General features: G+C 39.4%; 4 non-coding genes across 4 annotated transcripts; all 4 read left to right on the forward strand.

Annotated features, from left to right (window-relative positions):
- Nucleotides 1-8657: 8657 nt before the first annotated feature.
- LOC141709858 (small nucleolar RNA R71) lies at nt 8658-8763 on the forward strand. Its single transcript, XR_012570414.1, has one exon. It is a non-coding gene; the product is annotated as a small nucleolar RNA R71 (small nucleolar RNA).
- Nucleotides 8764-12247: 3484 nt separating this feature from the next.
- On the forward strand, nt 12248-12353 carry LOC141709859 (small nucleolar RNA R71). Its single transcript, XR_012570415.1, has one exon. It is a non-coding gene; the product is annotated as a small nucleolar RNA R71 (small nucleolar RNA).
- Nucleotides 12354-15837: 3484 nt separating this feature from the next.
- Nucleotides 15838-15943, forward strand: LOC141709861 (small nucleolar RNA R71). Its single transcript, XR_012570416.1, has one exon. It is a non-coding gene; the product is annotated as a small nucleolar RNA R71 (small nucleolar RNA).
- Nucleotides 15944-19427: 3484 nt separating this feature from the next.
- Nucleotides 19428-19533, forward strand: LOC141709863 (small nucleolar RNA R71). Its single transcript, XR_012570418.1, has one exon. It is a non-coding gene; the product is annotated as a small nucleolar RNA R71 (small nucleolar RNA).
- Nucleotides 19534-21021: the final 1488 nt, after the last annotated feature.

Here is a 21021-nt window from a genome sequence, read left to right on the forward strand (position 1 = left end):
GATTACCCTATTACCAGACATCCACAAAAGAGATAAAAGCTGAATAGACACCAATTATATTGAGACCCTATATGTCTATAGAATTTGACAATATAACGGTTTAATGTGCAAGTTATATATCATGATTACATAGGGCAAGTAAGATGATTAAAATTACCTACGAATCATGCATAAAAAATATATGAACCTATGATAGCATGGAAAGTTCTAAACCTCTCAATTCACTATCGCTTCATTAGAGATTAACACACTATCTTATAAGTTCGCGACGTTCAAAATACGAATAAGCACAACCAATACTAGGATATCATACAATCACCACACACTAAGGTATCAAAACATATTAACTATTGAAATCCATAAGTAAATTCGTTAGAACCCCACGATGACAATTAGCTCATAACCGAACTCATCATCACCGTGGGTTCCGATGAAAGCATAATATAATAAACTAGGTCTTTATAAAATGAATAATAAACAAATTACATTAACAAGAGTATTAGGCTCAATCAAATAAGAAATGAGCATCCAAGATTATAACTTAAAACATATAATTACGAGAATAAACTAGATCTTCTTCGCCTTGGTTGAATTTGTGCTATAGGTCTTCTCGATGTCTTCTCCTTCAGCTCCCTTCTTAAAAACATCTTTTAGTTGTCATTATATAGCAGTATAATTAATCCATAAGTCCAGAATAACAGTCTTCTAATTGAAACAGGAATCTGGAATCCCGACCTGGCGCGACCGCGCATTTCACCAGCGCGGGCGCGCTGAAATTATGCTTCTCTGGCGCAGGCGCGCTCTAGCACAGCGCAGGCGCGTTGACCTTCTGGAAATAATGATTTTGCTTTCTTTATTCAGCTGGTTCTTGACGGCTTTGCACGAGCAATCTTCACGACACCTTCCAGACACCATTTTAGCATCAAAGCAATGCTAAATCACCTCGATCCCTGTTATATGCCTTCAATGCAAAAAGGTTATAAAACACATCAAAAACACAAATAACTTGAGTACAAACATCAATTCAAGCTTTTATAGAGCATTTTAAGTGGACATAAATGCCACTTAACACACCCCCAAACTTGAACCGATGCTTGTCCTCAAGCATAACAGACTCAAAAAATAAGAAATAAAAATGCGTGAATACAGACTACATGAATGCAACGATCCCCTCAAAATAAGTAAACCAACCGATGAGCAACATCTCAACAAATACAGTTATTCGCTTAGATCAATCAAATCCCACAAATCATCTTACAAGCCATAAATGTGCGTGTGTGCAGATGCTTAACATATTTACTTTCACAACTAGATCAATAACCATGACACTACGCACCAAGGCAATCACGATTCATGCTTTTATTCACAACATATAATAACACAAATATGATTATATGATCATGCAATGAGTGAGGTCCACAAAAGACTTATACAATAATACCCATGTACCGAGCATTAGGTTAGTGGATCCCAGACTATGAAAGCCTTAGGTCACTAGGCACAAAGTCCCCTAAGCACTTAATAACTCGAATATTAAAGAGCCCACTCGTGATCAATTATGCATAACACATATAATTTTTTTCTTTCTTTTTTTCTTTTCTTTTTTTTTTCTTTCAAATTTTTGAACGAGTGCGTTTCGCTCCATATCGTTCATCCCTAGACTACTCATAAAAAATGAGCCAGCTACTAGCCATTTGACACCTAGCCACAACAACTAGCAATGAAATCCAATGCTTTTCTCCAATTTTTAAATATCCATGTTATATTGCCATTAAGAGAATATCCTAAATTCTAAATATAAATAAGTGATTAAACCTCGACAAACAACAAAACATGACCATGATCTAGCACTCAAGCAATCTATAAGACGTAGTGAAATTTTTAATTATTTCTAGCATGCAAATCAACTCGATAGGACTTAACATCACTATATAAGACATCACTATACTAGCATCAATATCATAAATAAATCAGTAAAGCAAACTTAAGGGATTATGAAACTATATGCAAATGAATGAAACTATATACAACATACTAACATGCAAAATAAAAAAACTACTACATGGCAAATATGCAACTATATGATACTACACTATCATGAAAATGCAAACTATATGAGACACACACAAACATATGTTCCTTAACTACCACCCCTAAACTTAAAATATTCACTGTCATCAGTGAAGGTAATAGTAACGAATCAGGCATAACTACTCAGAATTAGGGTCATCACCCTCATGGGGTGGAGTGTCAGGAGTGTCAGGAAGCGGGTACACAGAGTCCTCACCGAATACTGGCCACTGGATGTCAACTCCTATGACTCTGAATGCAATCCCCAATGCCTGGGTGAGATCATGTACAAACCGACTATGGATGTCATGCATCGCATCCATCCTCCTCATCAAGCGCCTATACTGTGCTGAACTCAAACCAGCACTGCCCTCAACATCTTGTTGTTGCTGCTGTGAAGAACTAGGCTCACCCCTCTGCGCTCTCCAAACTGCTCTATTAGCCTGAGCAAAACCACCAGCATATGTATGATCAGCTGGCCGTCCACCTGGCAAGTGCTCATATAAATAACCGACCCCTTCTCATCCGCCTTTCCACTGTATCACTCATGCATCAAAGCTATAGTTGAACTATCAATTGGGGTACTAGGCATCTGCAGCTGCTCCTGTGCTGGCCAATGAACTCCAACTGCAACACACAACTTCGTCATAATCGACGCATATGAAATAGCACCCGTAATGCTCCCTCACAGAAACCTCAAAATCCCCTGATAAATAAAGGACCCCAAGTCCACATAATCACCCTGCAGAATACCCCACAATAACTTCGCCCGGTCCACCGTAACATCATGCACATGTGATGAAGTCATAATGTTAGCACAAATAAAGGAGTTCCATGCACGGGCATACCTGTTTATACATGATGTAGGGAAAGTAGCATACTCGTTCGTACCCTTCTTAAGCTTCTAATGCGTCTCGGGAATGCAAAGAGTAGCAACTATCAATTCCAAGTCAAAATCTTCCCCCGTCTTCGTAACCCAATCATCCTGACCCTCCTGTCTCTCGGGTTAGTTGATCACCCGCTGAATAGCCTCAGCACTGTACTCCACCATTAACCCCCTCACCACATTAAAACCATTCTTGTCCGCCTTTGTATTTGGGTAAACTCGCGAACCACACTCATAGGTACCGCAGGGGGTGCCTCACAAAAGCAATCTAACCCATCTCCACAATCATCTTTAACAACTTACCATCCCTCCCTGTTGGCAGAAAACCTCGCTCCTTGGATATAGGTTTTGAAAACAGCCTCGTATACTCTGCCTCAGCCTCCGGAGTTGAAAACCTAGGCCTCACACCCCCCAACACTTGAAGAATCCATGGTGCTGCTACTAACTTGGGTTCTTTGTCTTTTGGGTGCCATTGAAAGTGAATAAGTTTGCGAGAATAGAAGTGTATAAGAGATATTTGTGTGTTTGAGAATTGAAAAGTGATGGAAAAGATTGTGTATAAGTGTGTGTATATATAGGAGATTAAATTAGTTATGGAAAAGAAGTGGGATTAATGGGAGTAATGGGGGTAATGGAATTAATTTGGAATAGAAATTATGGGAAGTGGAGGAGGGATAATCGGGTGTGATATGGTTTTGTATTAAACTCCCCGATTTTCTATTTCTTTTTTTCGGGTACTGGAGTGTAGCGCGGCCGCCCCGCCTGGCAGCGCAGGCACGTCATGCTTCTGGAAAACCGGCGCGGCCGCCCCGCATACCAGCGTGGGTGCGTGCAGCTACTGGAGTTTTGGCTTGGCCGCCCCGATTCTCAGCGCGGGCGCGCCATGCTACTGTAGTTGACACCGAATTTTGTCCTTTTTATGATTTTTTGTGTTTTTCTCCTTGTTTTCTTCTTCCTCTATCTACTAATGTACAACAAACTTGGGTTGCCTCCCAAGAAGCACTTGGTTTACGTTGTTAGCTTGATGTAGAATCCCGAGATCAAGTTGACAATAAAACGGCACTAACCATCTCACGGTTTATCGTATCCCCATGGTAAAGCTTCAACCTCTGTCCATTTACCTTGAACGCTTGGCCCAGATCATTCTCAAAAATCTCCACCGCTCCATGTGGAAACACAGTTTTGATAATAAACGGCCCTGACCACCTCGACTTCAACTTTCCAGGAAAAAGACGGAGACGAGAGTTGAATAAAAGAACTTGTTACCCCGGCACAAATGATTTGAGCACTAGACCCCTATCTTGCCACCTCTTGACTTTCTTCTTATACATTTTGTTGTTCTCATACACTTGAAGTCGAAAATCATTGAGTTCGTTCAATTGAAGCATCCTTTTCTTACCAGCTGCATCCATATCAAGGTTCAACTTCTTCAAAGCCCAATACGCTTTATGCTCGAGTTCCACAGGAAAATGACAACCCTTATTATAAACCAACTAACATGGCGACATGCCTAGTGGAGTCTTGTATGCTGTTCGATATGCCCACACAGCTTCATCCAGCTTCAAAGACCAATATTTCCTTGATGGACACACAACTTTCTCTAGAATATGCTTGATCTCTCTGTTAGATACCTCAGCTTGAACATTTGTCTGAGGATGATAGGTTGTAGCAATGAGATGATTCACATTATATCGCTACATCATAGCAGTGAACTTGCGATTGTAGAAATGCGATCCCTCGTCACTGATTATGACTCTTGGAGTCCCAAATCTTGTGAATATCTGCTTATGAAAAAAATTAAGCACTACCTTCGCATCATTTGTCGGTAAAGCCTTGACTTCAACCGATTTCGAAACATAATCAACCGCCAATAAGATATACTGATTATTGCAAGATGAGACGAATGGCCCCATGAAATCAATTCCCCAAACATCGAAGACTTCAACCTTCAGAAGCACATTAAGAGGCATCTCATCCCTCTTGGACATATTACCAACACGCTGGCAGCGATCATACTTCAAAACAAACTGATGCACACCCTTAAACAATCTAGGATAGAAGAATACCGCTTGAAGAATACGAGCTATTATCTTTTCTCCACCATAGTGGCCTCCATAAACAGTCGAATGAAAATCTCGCAAGATCCCCCCGTTTCGCTGTATGGAATACATCTCCTGATGATTTGATCAGCTCCTTGCCTAAACAAGAATGGCTCATCCCACATGTACCACTTCACCTCATGAAAAAACTTCTTCCTTTGAGCAGAAGACAAATCTGGAGGCATAATATTACTCACAAGGTAGTTCACAATATCTGCGAACCACGGTTCTTCCTCTTGCACCCCGAACAACTGCTCATTGGGAAAAGACTTATTGATCAATGTCTTATCCTATGAAGTCGTACTAGGATCTTCCAACCGAGAGAGATGATCAGCGACTTGATTCTCAGTACCTTTTTGTCCTTGATCTCTAACTCAAATTCCTAAAGTAAAAGAACCCATCGTATCAATCCAGGCTTCGAGTCTTTCTTCGAGACGAGATAGCGAATTGCAGCGTGATCAGTGAAAACTGTCACCTTCGTCCCAAGAAAATAAGATCTAAACTTCTCAAAACTGTAGACAATAGCCAAAAGCTTTTTTCAGTAGTGGTATAGTTCAGTTGAGCACCATTTAAGGTCTTACTAGCACAGTAGACCACATGAAATATGATGTTCTTCCTCTGCCCAAGAACTGCTCCAACTGCATAGTCACTTGCATCGCACATCATTTCAAAAGGTTCATCCTAATTATGTGCAGTTATGGCAGGTGCCGTGATCAAGCTCTTCTTCAAGCTCTCAAAAATAGTTGGGCACTAGTCATCAAACTTGAGCTGGACATATTTCTCTAGAAGATTGCACAAAGGTTTAGAGATTTTAGAGAAGTCCTTGATGAAATGCCTATAGAAACACGCATGCCCAAGAAAGCTGCGGAATCCCTTAACATAAATTGGTGGAGGAAGGTTTTCAATCACCCCCACCTTTGATTTGTCCACCTCAAGACCCTTACTAGAGACCTTGTGCCCCAGAATAATGCCCTGTTGCACCATAAAGTGACATTTCTCCAAGTTGAGAACTAGATTGGTTTTAACACACCTTTTAAGAATGGCGCCAAGATTTTGCAATCACTCGTCGAAAGAATCACCAAACACAGAGAAATCATCCATAAACACCTCCACATTTTGACCAATCATGTCAGAGAAAATGGCCATCATACATCTCTGAAACATGGCAGGTGCACCACACAACCCAAAAGAAACTCTTATGAAGGCAAAAGTACCAAAGGGGCAAGTAAAGGTAGTCTTTTCCTGATCCTCTGGAGCGATACAAATCTGATTATAACCCGAATAGCCATCTAGAAGACAATAGTACTCATGCCCAGCCAACCTGTCAAGCATTTAATCAATGAACGGAAGAGGAAAGTGATCCTTCCTTGTAGCTTTGTTCAGCTTTCTGTAATCCATGCAAACTCTCCACCCCGTGACTATTCGAGTAGGGATGAGCTCATTCTTCTCATTAGAAATAACTGTGATGCCTCATCTCTTCGGCACACATTGAACTTGACTCATCCAAGAACTGTCAGAAATGGGATAAATGTTCCCTGCATCTAGCCACTTGAGAATTTCCTTCCTCACAACTTCTTTCATGATCGGATTAAGCCTTCTCTGTTGCTCAACAGTCGGCTTACTTCCTTCCTCTAGCAGAATTTTATGCAAACAATAAGAAGGGCTGATTTCCTTGATATATGCTATTGTCCAACCAATTGCCGATTTGAACTCTCTCAGAATTCTCAAGAGATTTTCCTCATCACTACCTGAAAGGTCAGATACAATAATAACAGGCAAAGTAGATGCATCACCTAAAAAAGCATACCTTAAGTGTTTAGGCAATGGTTTAAGTTTGAGTGTAGGAGCTTCATCAATAGATGGCTTGAGGCACTTTGGAGATTTGTTCAGCTCCTCCAATCCAAGAGATTCAAAAGGCATATCCAGCCTTCACTTCCAAGGAGAAGCATTCAAATATTTCAACTACTCATCACCTTCGTCATCTTCACTATTTGAAGTCCCCAACTAGGCCTTTTCTAAGGCATCAGAACTTAGCATTTGATAAAGTTCTAACGTAACCACATAATCGACCAACTCCACTTTTAAGCACTCCTCATTATCAGTAGGGAATTTCATGGAATTGAACACATTAAAAGTCACATCCTGATCCAGTACTCGCATAGTGAGCTCACCCTTCTGCACATCAATCAAGGTTTGGCCCGTAGCCAAGAAAGGTCTTCCCAAGATTATGAGAATCTTCTTATCCTCCTCGAAATCAAGAATTACAAAATCCGCAGGAAAGATGAGTTTATCCACCTTGACCAAGACATCCTCCACAATGCCTCGTGGATATGTAATAGAGCGATCGGCCAACTGCAAGGTCATATAAGTAGGCTTTGGATCAGGTAATCCAACTTCTTGAAGATAGACAAAGGCATCAAATTGATGCTAGCCCACAAGTTACATAAACATTTGTCAAATGACATTTTTCCAATAGTACAAGGAATAGTGAAGCTTCCTGGATCTTTAAGTTTCAGAGGCAACTTCGGTTACAGCACAACACTGCATTCCTCTGTGAGAGAAACTATCTATATTTCATCAAGCTTCACTTTCCGAGAGAGAATACCTTTCATAAACTTCGCATAACTAGGCATCTATTCAAGAGCTTCCGTGAAAGGTATGTTGATATAAAGTTTCTTGAATACCTCCAGAAACTTCTCAAACTGCTTATCCAACTTTTTCTTCTGCAGCCTCTTAGGAAAAGGAAGTGGAGGATAGATCTATTTCTCCCTAGTATTACCCTCAGGAGGAGTGTGTTCCATAGTAGTCTTTCTTGGTTCCACTTTTGCTTCCTTCTACACTTCTTCCTCAGCCATATCTTCATCTGGCAAAACTTGAGATTTTTCGGGAATTGCAACCTTCCCAGACCTCAATGTAATTCCCTTAACCTGCTCTTTTGCTTCCTTCTTGCCTGGAACTTCCGTGTCACTAGGGAGTGTACCAGGTTTACGATTCAGCAAGGCATTGGCAATCTGACCAATTTGATTCTCCAAGGTCTTGATTGACACCGCTTGGCTCTTGCACATGAGCCTCAACTCCTCTAATTCAGATTTTTCATTAGTTTGCTGCAGCTGGAGTGTATTACTTTACAGCATACTGCTGATTAGGCTATTGCATCTCATTCTGAGTATTGCTCCAACTGAAGTTAGGATGATTTCGGTTGTTTGGATGATAGGTGGCTGGAACTGGTTGTTGCGACCTCTGAAAGTTGCTCAAGAACTGAGGTGATTCACTAGAAATAACACACTGCTTCACCTCATGTGCACCAGCACAAAACTCACAGACACTAGTAATCTGATTAACTCATAATTAGCCAAAAAATCCACCTTCACCGTCAAAGCCTTAAGCTGAGAAGCTATAGCAGTAGCTGCATCTACTTCCAGAATTCCTGCTACCTTGCCTTGAGGTAGTCTCTGAGTTGGTTTCTGGTATTTATTAGCATCCATCAGTTCAATCAACTCATAAGCTTCATCGTAGCTTTTAGCCCACAAGACTCCACCTGATGCTGCATCAAGCATGGCACCCAACTCGTTTTAAAAATAGTTAATGATCATCCATTCAGGAATCCGATGGTGAGGACACTTTCGAAGCATCTCCTTATGTCGCTCCCAAGCCTCACACAAAGACTCTCCAAAATATTGTACAAATTGAGTAAGAGCATTCCTGATTGCAGCAATCTTAGCCATAGAAAAGAACTTAGTAAGAAACTTTTGAGCAAGACCTTCCCACTTAGTGATAGAGCCTGGTGGTAGAGAGTACATCCAACACTTAGCTTTATACCACAGAGAGAATGGGAAAAGCCCCAACTTAATAGCGCCTTTAGAGATATTGTTGAATTTGAAAGTGTCGCAGATCTCGATGAAATCTCTAATATGCATGTTGGGATCATCAGTCAGAGAACCCCAAAACCGAACCGAGTTCGGCACCATCTGAATTATGCTAAGCTTGATTTTAAAAGTGTTAGCCGCGATGGCTGGTCTGACAATGGTAGACTGAATATCATTGATCTTTGGATGAGAATAGTCTATCAAAGCTTTTGTATTCACTTCTGGTTCACCCGTTACAACAAGAGCTTCTTCTTCTTTCTCAACTAAGATTTCTTCTTCAACTTTCTCCTTTGCTTTTCCCAGTATTCTCTTTCGAAGTTGAGAACGCGTTAGCATACACGTTCTCTAGAATACCTGGAAAAGCAATGATCAAACAAATAATTAAAATATCCGAGTCAATTAACTTTAAGGACCACTGATGTCAAGCACATAAACTAAAAATTAACTTCGAGTCCCCGGCAGCGACGCCAAAAACTTGTTAGGATGAATACACGCTGTAATATTCATGCAAGTATACGCTATCGCAAGTAATATATAATTATTTCTAGTTCGTTCCCACAAAGACTGGTTTAGGTTAATTTCAATTAATGTACTTATGCAACAATGGTATGGTTATTATTCAATGCTAAGATGTTAATAAGTTGAGAGTGTTTATAACTACGAGATTATACTAACATGCAAATTAACTAAGAGATTAAAAAGGTTGATTACTTATATAACACAAACATGAAATTCTAACTTCATTACTACTTCATTCAATAGCCTTTTTGTTCTTAACCTTAGCATACAATGGTGATGACAACTAATCAGATAGCACAAAACTAGTAAACGCCAACTTTTGTTGTACGATTACCCTACTACCAGACATCCACAAAAGAGATAGAAGTTGAATATACATCAATTATATTGGGACCCTATATGTCTATAGAATTAGACAACATAACGGTTTAATGTGCAAGTTATCTATCATGATTACATAGGGAAAGTAAGATGATTAAAATTACCTACGAATCATGCATAACAAATACATGAACCTATGATAGCATGTAAAATTCTAAACCTCTAAATTCATTGTCTCTTCATTAGAGATTAACACACTATCTTATAAGTTCGCGAAGCTCTTAAGACGAATAAGCACAACCAATACTAGGATATCATACAATCACCACACACTAAGGTATCAAAACATATTAATAATTGAAATTCATAAGTAAATCCGTTAGAACCCCACGATAACGATTAGCCTATAATCGAACTCATCATCACCTTGGGTTCTGATGAAAGCATGGTATAATAAACTAGGTCATTATAAAATGAATAATAAATAAAGTACATTAACAAGAGTATTAAGTTCAACAAAACAAGAAACGAGCATCCAAGATTATAACTTAAAACAAAGAATCACAAGAATAAACTAGATCTTCTTCGCCTTGGTTGAATTTGTGCTATAGGTCTTCTCGATGTCTTCTCCTTCAACTCTCTTCTTAAAAACGTCTTTTAGTTGTCATAATATAGCAGTCCAATTAATCCATATGTCCAGAGAACAGTCTTTTAATTGATACAGGAATCTGGAATCATGAACTGGCGCGGCCGCACGCTTCACCAGCGCGGGCGCGCTGACATTCTGCTTCTCTGGCGCGGGCGCGTGCTAGCACAGCGCGGGTGCGCTGACCTTCTGGAAAAAATGATTTTGCTTTTTTTATTCAGCTGGTTCTTGACGTCTTTGCACGAGCAATCTTCACGACACCTTCCTAACACCATTTTAGCATCAAACTAATGCTAAATCACCTTGACCAACTCCACTTTTAAGCACTCCTCATTATCAGTAGGGAATTTCATGGAATTGAACACATTAAAAGTCACATCCTGATCCAGTACTCGCATAGTGAGCTCACCCTTCTGCACATCAATCAAGGTTTGGCCCGTAGCCAAGAAAGGTCTTCCCAAGATTATGAGAATCTTCTTATCCTCCTCGAAATCAAGAATTACAAAATCCGCAGGAAAGATGAGTTTATCCACCTTGACCAAGACATCCTCCACAATGCTTCGTGGATATGTAATAGAGCGATCGGCCAACTGCAAGGTCATATAAGTAGGCTTTAGATCAGGTAATCCAACTTCTTGAAGATAGACAAAGGCATCAAATTGATGCTAGCCCACAAGTTACATAAACATTTGTCAAATGACATTTTTCCAATAGTACAAGGAATAGTGAAGCTTCCTGGATCTTTAAGTTTCAGAGGCAACTTCGGTTACAGCACAACACTGCATTCCTCTGTGAGAGAAACTATCTATATTTCATCAAGCTTCACTTTCCGAGAGAGAATACCTTTCATAAACTTCGCATAACTAGGCATCTATTCAAGAGCTTCCGTGAAAGGTATGTTGATATAAAGTTTCTTGAATACCTCCAGAAACTTCTCAAACTGCTTATCCAACTTTTTCTTCTGCAGCCTCTTAGGAAAAGGAAGTGGAGGATAGATCTATTTCTCCCTAGTATTACCCTCAGGAGGAGTGTGTTCCACAGTAGTCTTTCTTGGTTCCACTTTTGCTTCCTTCTACACTTCTTCCTCAGCCATATCTTCATCTGGCAAAACTTGAGATTTTTCGGGAATTGCAACCTTCCCAGACCTCAATGTAATTCCCTTAACCTGCTCTTTTGCTTCCTTCTTGCCTGGAACTTCCGTGTCACTAGGGAGTGTACCAGGTTTACGATTCAGCAAGGCATTGGCAATCTGACCAATTTGATTCTCCAAGGTCTTGATTGACACCGCTTGGCTCTTGCACATGAGCCTCAACTCCTCTAATTCAGATTTTTCATTAGTTTGCTGCAGCTGGAGTGTATTACTTTACAGCATACTGCTGATTAGGCTATTGCATCTCATTCTGAGTATTGCTCCAACTGAAGTTAGGATGATTTCGGTTGTTGGGATGATAGGTGGCTGGAACTGGTTGTTGCGACCTCTGAAAGTTGCTCAAGAACTGAGGTGATTCACTAGAAATAACACACTGCTTCACCTCATGTGCACCAGCACAAAACTCACAGACACTAGTAATCTGATTAACTCATAATTAGCCAAAAAATCCACCTTCACCGTCAAAGCCTTAAGCTGAGAAGCTATAGCAGTAGCTGCATCTACTTCCAGAATTCCTGCTACCTTGCCTTGAGGTAGTCTCTGAGTTGGTTTCTGGTATTTATTAGCATCCATCAGTTCAATCAACTCATAAGCTTCATCGTAGCTTTTAGCCCACAAGACTCCACCTGATGCTGCATCAAGCATGGCACCCAACTCGTTTTAAAAATAGTTAATGATCATCCATTCAGGAATCCGATGGTGAGGACACTTTCGAAGCATCTCCTTATGTCGCTCCCAAGCCTCACACAAAGACTCTCCAAAATATTGTACAAATTGAGTAAGAGCATTCCTGATTGCAGCAATCTTAGCCATAGAAAAGAACTTAGTAAGAAACTTTTGAGCAAGACCTTCCCACTTAGTGATAGAGCCTGGTGGTAGAGAGTACATCCAACACTTAGCTTTATACCACAGAGAGAATGGGAAAAGCCCCAACTTAATAGCGCCTTTAGAGATATTGTTGAATTTGAAAGTGTCGCAGATCTCGATGAAATCTCTAATATGCATGTTGGGATCATCAGTCAGAGAACCCCAAAACCGAACCGAGTTCGGCACCATCTGAATTATGCTAAGCTTGATTTTAAAAGTGTTAGCCGCGATGGCTGGTCTGACAATGGTAGACTGAATATCATTGATCTTTGGATGAGAATAGTCTATCAAAGCTTTTGTATTCGCTTCTGGTTCACCCGTTACAACAAGAGCTTCTTCTTCTTTCTCAACTAAGATTTCTTCTTCAACTTTCTCCTTTGCTTTTCCCAGTATTCTCTTTCGAAGTTGAGAACGCGTTAGCATACACGTTCTCTAGAATACCTGGAAAAGCAATGATCAAACAAATAATTAAAATATCCGAGTCAATTAACTTTAAGGACCACTGATGTCAAGCACATAAACTAAAAATTAACTTCGAGTCCCCGGCAGCGACGCCAAAAACTTGTTAGGATGAATACACGCTGTAATATTCATGCAAGTATACGCTATCGCAAGTAATATATAATTATTTCTAGTTCGTTCCCACAAAGACTGGTTTAGGTTAATTTCAATTAATGTACTTATGCAACAATGGTATGGTTATTATTCAATGCTAAGATGTTAATAAGTTGAGAGTGTTTATAACTACGAGATTATACTAACATGCAAATTAACTAAGAGATTAAAAAGGTTGATTACTTATATAACACAAACATGAAATTCTAACTTCATTACTACTTCATTCAATAGCCTTTTTGTTCTTAACCTTAGCATACAATGGTAATGACAACTAATCAGATAGCACAAAACTAGTAAACGCCAACTTTTGTTGTACGAATACCCTACTACCAGACATCCACAAAAGAGATAGAAGTTGAATATACATCAATTATATTGGGACCCTATATGTCTATAGAATTAGACAACATAACGGTTTAATGTGCAAGTTATCTATCATGATTACATAGGGAAAGTAAGATGATTAAAATTACCTACGAATCATGCATAACAAATACATGAACCTATGATAGCATGTAAAATTCTAAACCTCTAAATTCACCGTCTCTTCATTAGAGATTAACACACTATCTTATAAGTTCGCGAAGCTCTTAAGACGAATAAGCACAACCAATACTAGGATATCATACAATCACCACACACTAAGGTATCAAAACATATTAATAATTGAAATTCATAAGTAAATCCGTTAGAACCCCACGATAACGATTAGCCTATAATCGAACTCATCATCACCGTGGGTTCTGATGAAAGCATGGTATAATAAACTAGGTCATTATAAAATGAATAATAAATAAAGTACATTAACAAGAGTATTAAGTTCAACAAAACAAGAAACGAGCATCCAAGATTATAACTTAAAACAAAGAATCACAAGAATAAACTAGATCTTCTTCGCCTTGGTTGAATTTGTGCTATAGGTCTTCTCGATGTCTTCTCCTTCAACTCTCTTCTTAAAAACGTCTTTTAGTTGTCATAATATAGCAGTCCAATTAATCCATATGTCCAGAGAACAGTCTTTTAATTGATACAGGAATCTGGAATCATGAACTGGCGCGGCCGCACGCTTCACCAGCGCGGGCGCGCTGACATTCTGCTTCTCTGGCGCGGGCGCGTGCTAGCACAGCGCGGGTGCGCTGACCTTCTGGAAAAAATGATTTTGCTTTTTTTATTCAGCTGGTTCTTGACGTCTTTGCACGAGCAATCTTCACGACACCTTCCTAACACCATTTTAGCATCAAACTAATGCTAAATCACCTTGACCAACTCCACTTTTAAGCACTCCTCATTATCAGTAGGGAATTTCATGGAATTGAACACATTAAAAGTCACATCCTGATCCAGTACTCGCATAGTGAGCTCACCCTTCTGCACATCAATCAAGGTTTGGCCCGTAGCCAAGAAAGGTCTTCCCAAGATTATGAGAATCTTCTTATCCTCCTCGAAATCAAGAATTACAAAATCCGCAGGAAAGATGAGTTTATCCACCTTGACCAAGACATCCTCCACAATGCCTCGTGGATATGTAATAGAGCGATCGGCCAACTGCAAGGTCATATAAGTAGGCTTTGGATCAGGTAATCCAACTTCTTGAAGATAGACAAAGGCATCAAATTGATGCTAGCCCACAAGTTACATAAACATTTGTCAAATGACATTTTTCCAATAGTACAAGGAATAGTGAAGCTTCCTGGATCTTTAAGTTTCAGAGGCAACTTCGGTTACAGCACAACACTGCATTCCTCTGTGAGAGAAACTATCTATATTTCATCAAGCTTCACTTTCCGAGAGAGAATACCTTTCATAAACTTCGCATAACTAGGCATCTATTCAAGAGCTTCCGTGAAAGGTATGTTGATATAAAGTTTCTTGAATACCTCCAGAAACTTCTCAAACTGCTTATCCAACTTTTTCTTCTGCAGCCTCTTAGGAAAAGGAAGTGGAGGATAGATCTATTTCTCCCTAGTATTACCCTCAGGAGGAGTGTGTTCCACAGTAGTCTTTCTTGGTTCCACTTTTGCTTCCTTCTACACTTCTTCCTCAACCATATCTTCATCTGGCTAAACTTGAGATTTTTCGGGAATTGCAACCTTCCCAGACCTCAATGTAATTCCCTTAACCTGCTCTTTTGCTTCCTTCTTGCCTGGAACTTCCGTGTCACTAGGGAGTGTACCAGGTTTACGATTCAGCAAGGCATTGGCAATCTGACCAATTTGATTCTCCAAGGTCTTGATTGACACCGCTTGGCTCTTGCACATGAGCCTCAACTCCTCTAATTCAGATTTTTCATTAATTTGCTGCAGCTGGAGTGTATTACTTTACAGCATACTGCTGATTAGGCTATTGCATCTCATTCTGAGTATTGCTCCAACTGAAGTTAGGATGATTTCGGTTGTTGGGATGATAGGTGGCTGGAACTGGTTGTTGCGACCTCTGAAAGTTGCTCAAGAACTGAGGTGATTCACTAGAAATAGCACACTGCTTCACCTCATGTGCACCAGCACAAAACTCACAGACACTAGTAATCTGATTAACTCATAATTAGCCAAAAAATCCACCTTCACCGTCAAAGCCTTAAGCTGAGAAGCTATAGCAGTAGCTGCATCTACTTCCAGAATTCCTGCTACCTTGCCTTGAGGTAGTCTCTGAGTTGGTTTCTGGTATTTATTAGCATCCATCAGTTCAATCAACTCATAAGCTTCATCGTAGCTTTTAGCCCACAAGACTCCACCTGATGCTGCATTAAGCATGGCACCCAACTCGTTTTAAAAATAGTTAATGATCATCCATTCAGGAATCCGATGGTGAGGACACTTTCGAAGCATCTCCTTATGTCGCTCCCAAGCCTCACACAAAGACTCTCCAAAATATTGTACAAATTGAGTAAGAGCATTCCTGATTGCAGCAATCTTAGCCATAGGAAAGAACTTAGTAAGAAACTTTTGAGCAAGATCTTCCCACTTAGTGATAGAGCCTGGTGGTAGAGAGTACATCCAACACTTAGCTTTATACCGCAGAGAGAATGGGAAAAGCCTCAACGTAATAGCGCCTTTAGAGATATTGTTGAATTTGAAAGTGTCGCAGATCTCGATGAAATCTCTAATATGCATGTTGGGATCATCAGTCAGAGAACCCCAAAACCGAACCGAGTTCGGCACCATCTGAATTATGCTAAGCTTGATTTTAAAAGTGTTAGCCGCGATGGCTGGTCTGACAATGGTAGACTGAATATCATTGATCTTTGGATGAGAATAGTCTATCAAAGCTTTTGTATTCGCTTCTGGTTCACCCGTTACAACAAGAGCTTCTTCTTCTTTCTCAACTAAGATTTCTTCTTCAACTTTTTCCTTTGCTTTTCCCAGTATTCTCTTTCGAAGTTGAGAACGCGTTAGCATACACGTTCTCTAGAATACCTGGAAAAGCAATGATCAAACAAATAATTAAAATATCCGAGTCAATTAACTTTAAGGACCACTGATGTCAAGCACATAAACTAAAAATTAACTTCGAGTCCCCGGCAGCGACGCCAAAAACTTGTTAGGATGAAAACACGCGCTAATATTCATGCAAGTATACGCTATCGCAAGTAATATATAATTATTTCTAGTTCGTTCCCACAAAGACTGGTTTAGGTTAATTTCAATTAATGTACTTATGCAACAATGGTATGGTTATTATTCAATGCTAAGATGTTAATAAGTTGAGAGTGTTTATAACTACGAGATTATACTAACATGCAAATTAACTAAGAGATTAAAAAGGTTGATTACTTATATAACACAAACATGAAATTCTAACTTCATTACTACTTCATTCAATAGCCTTTTTGTTCTTAACCTTAGCATACAATGGTGATGACAACTAATCAGATAGCACAAAACTAGTAAACGCCAACTTTCGTTGTACGATTACCCTACTACCAGACATCCACAAAAGAGATAGAAGTTGAATATACATCAATTATATTGGGACCCTATATGTCTATAGAATTAGACAACATAACGGTTTAATGTGCAAGTTATCTATCATGATTACATAGGGAAAGTAAGATGATTAAAATTACCTACGAATCATGCATAACAAATACATGAACCTATGATAGCATGTAAAATTCTAAACCTCTAAATTCACTGTCTCTTCATTAGAGATTAACACACTATCTTATAAGTTCGCGAAGCTCTTAAGACGAATAAGCACAACTAATACTAGGATATCATACAATCACCACACACTAAGGTATCAAAACATATTAATAATTGAAATTCATAAGTAAATCCGTTAGAACCCCACGATAACGATTAGCCTATAATCGAACTCATCATCACCGTGGGTTCTGATGAAAGCATGGTATAATAAACTAGGTCATTATAAAATGAATAATAAATAAAGTACATTAACAAGAGTATTAAGTTCAACAAAACAAGAAACGAGCATCCAAGATTATAACTTAAAACAAAGAATCACAAGAATAAACTAGATCTTCTTCGCCTTGGTTGAATTTGTGCTATAGGTCTTCTCGATGTCTTCTCCTTCAACTCTCTTCTTAAAAACGTCTTTTAGTTGTCATAATATAGCAGTCCAATTAATCCATATGTCCAGAGAACAGTCTTTTAATTGATACAGGAATCTGGAATCATGAACTGGCGCGGCCGCACGCTTCACCAGCGCGGGCGCGCTGACATTCTGCTTCTCTGGCGCGGGCGCGTGCTAGCACAGCGCGGGTGCGCTGACCTTCTGGAAAAAATGATTTTGCTTTTTTTATTCAGCTGGTTCTTGACGTCTTTGCACGAGCAATCTTCACGACACCTTCCTAACACCATTTTAGCATCAAACTAATGCTAAATCACCTTGACCAACTCCACTTTTAAGCACTCCTCATTATCAGTAGGGAATTTCATGGAATTGAACACATTAAAAGTCACATCCTGATCCAGTACTCGCATAGTGAGCTCACCCTTCTGCACATCAATCAAGGTTTGGCCCGTAGCCAAGAAAGGTCTTCCCAAGATTATGAGAATCTTCTTATCCTCCTCGAAATCAAGAATTACAAAATCCGCAGGAAAGATGAGTTTATCCACCTTGACCAAGACATCCTCCACAATGCCTCGTGGATATGTAATAGAGCGATCGACCAACTGCAAGGTCATATAAGTAGGCTTTGGATCAGGTAATCCAACTTCTTGAAGATAGAAAAAGGCATCAAATTGATGCTAGCCCACAAGTTACATAAACATTTGTCAAATGACATTTTTCCAATGGTACAAGGAATAGTGAAGCTTCCTGGATCTTTAAGTTTCAGAGGCAACTTCGGTTACAGCACAACACTGCATTCCTCTGTGAGAGAAACTATCTATATTTCATCAAGCTTCACTTTCCGAGAGAGAATACCTTTCATAAACTTCGCATAACTAGGCATCTGTTTAAGAGCTTCCGTGAAAGGTATGTTGATATAAAGTTTCTTGAATACCTCCAGAAACTTCTCAAACTGCTTATCCAACTTTTTCTTCTGCAGCCTCTTAGGAAAAGGAAGTGGAGGATAGATCTATTTCTCCCTAGTATTACCCTCAGGAGGAGTGTGTTCCACAGTAGTCTTTCTTGGTTCCACTTTTGCTTCCTTCTACACTTCTTCCTCAGCCATATCTTCATCTGGCAAAACTTGAGATTTTTCGGGAATTGCAACCTTCCCAGACCTCAATGTAATTCCCTTAACCTGCTCTTTTGCTTCCTTCTTGCCTGGAACTTCCGTGTCACTAGGGAGTGTACCAGGTTTACGATTCAGCAAGGCATTGGCAATCTGACCAATTTGATTCTCCAAGGTCTTGATTGACACCGCTTGGCTCTTGCACATGAGCCTCAACTCCTCTAATTCAGATTTTTCATTAGTTTGCTGCAGCTGGAGTGTATTACTTTACAGCATACTGCTGATTAGGCTATTGCATCTCATTCTGAGTATTGCTCCAACTGAAGTTAGGATGATTTCAGTTGTTGGGATGATAGGTGGCTGGAACTGGTTGTTGCGACCTCTGAAAGTTGCTCAAGAACTGAGGTGATTCACTAGAAATAGCACACTGCTTCACCTCATGTGCACCAGCACAAAACTCACAGACACTAGTAATCTGATTAACTCATAATTAGCCAAAAAATCCACCTTCACCGTCAAAGCCTTAAGCTGAGAAGCTATAGCAGTAGCTGCATCTACTTCCAGAATTCCTGCTACCTTGCCTTGAGGTAGTCTCTGAGTTGGTTTCTAGTATTTATTAGCATCCATCAGTTCAATCAACTCATAAGCTTCATCATAGCTTTTAGCCCACAAGACTCCACCTGATGCTGCATCAAGCATGGCACCCAACTCATTTTAAAAATAGTTAATGATCATCCATTCAGGAATCCGATGGTGAGGACACTTTCGAAGCATCTCCTTATGTCGCTCCCAAGCCTCACACAAAGACTCTCCAAAATATTGTACAAATTGAGTAAGAGCATTCCTGATTGCAGCAATCTTAGCCATAGGAAAGAACTTAGTAAGAAACTTTTGAGCAAGATCTTCCCACTTAGTGATAGAGCCTGGTGGTAGAGAGTACATCCAACACTTAGCTTTATACCGCAGAGAGAATGGGAAAAGCCTCAACTTAATAGCGCCTTTAGAGATATTGTTGAATTTGAAAGTGTCACAGATCTCGATGAAATCTCTAATATGCATGTTGGGATCATCAGTCAGAGAACCCCAAAACCGAACCGAGTTCGGCACCATCTGAATTATGCTAAGCTTGATTTTAAAAGTGTTAGCCGCGATGGCTGGTCTGACAATGGTAGACTAATATCATTGATCTTTGGATGAGAATAGTGTATCAAAGCTTTTGTATTCGCTTCTGGTTCACCCGTTACAACGAGAGCTTCTTCTTCTTTCTCAACTAAGATTTCTTCTTCAACTTTCTCCTTTGCTTTTCCCAGTATTCTCTTTCGAAGTTGAGAACGCGTTAGCATACACGTTCTCTAGAATACCTGGAAAAGCAATGATCAAACAAATAATTAAAATATCCGAGTCAATTAACTTTAAGGACCACTGATGTCAAGCACATAAACTAAAAATTAACTTCGAGTCCCCGACAGCGACGCCAAAAACTTGTTAGGATGAAAACACGCGCTAATATTCATGCAAGTATACGCTATCGCAAGTAATATATAATTATTTCTAGTTCATTCCCACAAAGACTGGTTTAGGTTAATTTCAATTAATGTACTTATGCAACAATGGTATGGTTATTATTCAATGCTAAGATGTTAATAAGTTGAGAGTGTTTATAACTACGAGATTATACTAACATGCAAATTAACTAAGAGATTAAAAAGGTTGATTACTTATATAACACAAACATGAAATTCTAACTTCATTACTACTTCATTCAATAGCCTTTTTGTTCTTAACCTTAGCATACAATGGTGATGACAACTAATCAGATAGCACAAAACTAGTAAACGCCAACTTTCGTTGTACGATTACCCTACTACCAGACATCCACAAAAGAGATAGAAGTTGAATATACATCAATTATATTGGGACCCTATATGTCTATAGAATTAGACAACATAACGGTTTAATGTGCAAGTTATCTATCATGATTACATAGGGAAAGTAAGATGATTAAAATTACCTACGAATCATGCATAACAAATACATGAACCTATGATAGCATGTAAAATTCTAAACCTCTAAATTCACTGTCTCTTCATTAGAGATTAACACACTATCTTATAAGTTCGCGAAGCTCTTAAGACGAATAAGCACAACCAATACTAGGATATCATACAATCACCACACACTAAGGTATCAAAACATATTAATAATTGAAATTCATAAGTAAATCCGTTAGAACCCCACGATAACGATTAGCCTATAATCGAACTCATCATCACCGTGGGTTCTGATGAAAGCATGGTATAATAAACTAGGTCATTATAAAATGAATAATAAATAAAGT

This window comes from Apium graveolens, chromosome 2 (assembly GCF_009905375.1).
Source record: "Apium graveolens cultivar Ventura chromosome 2, ASM990537v1, whole genome shotgun sequence".
Lineage (NCBI taxonomy): Eukaryota > Viridiplantae > Streptophyta > Magnoliopsida > Apiales > Apiaceae > Apium > Apium graveolens.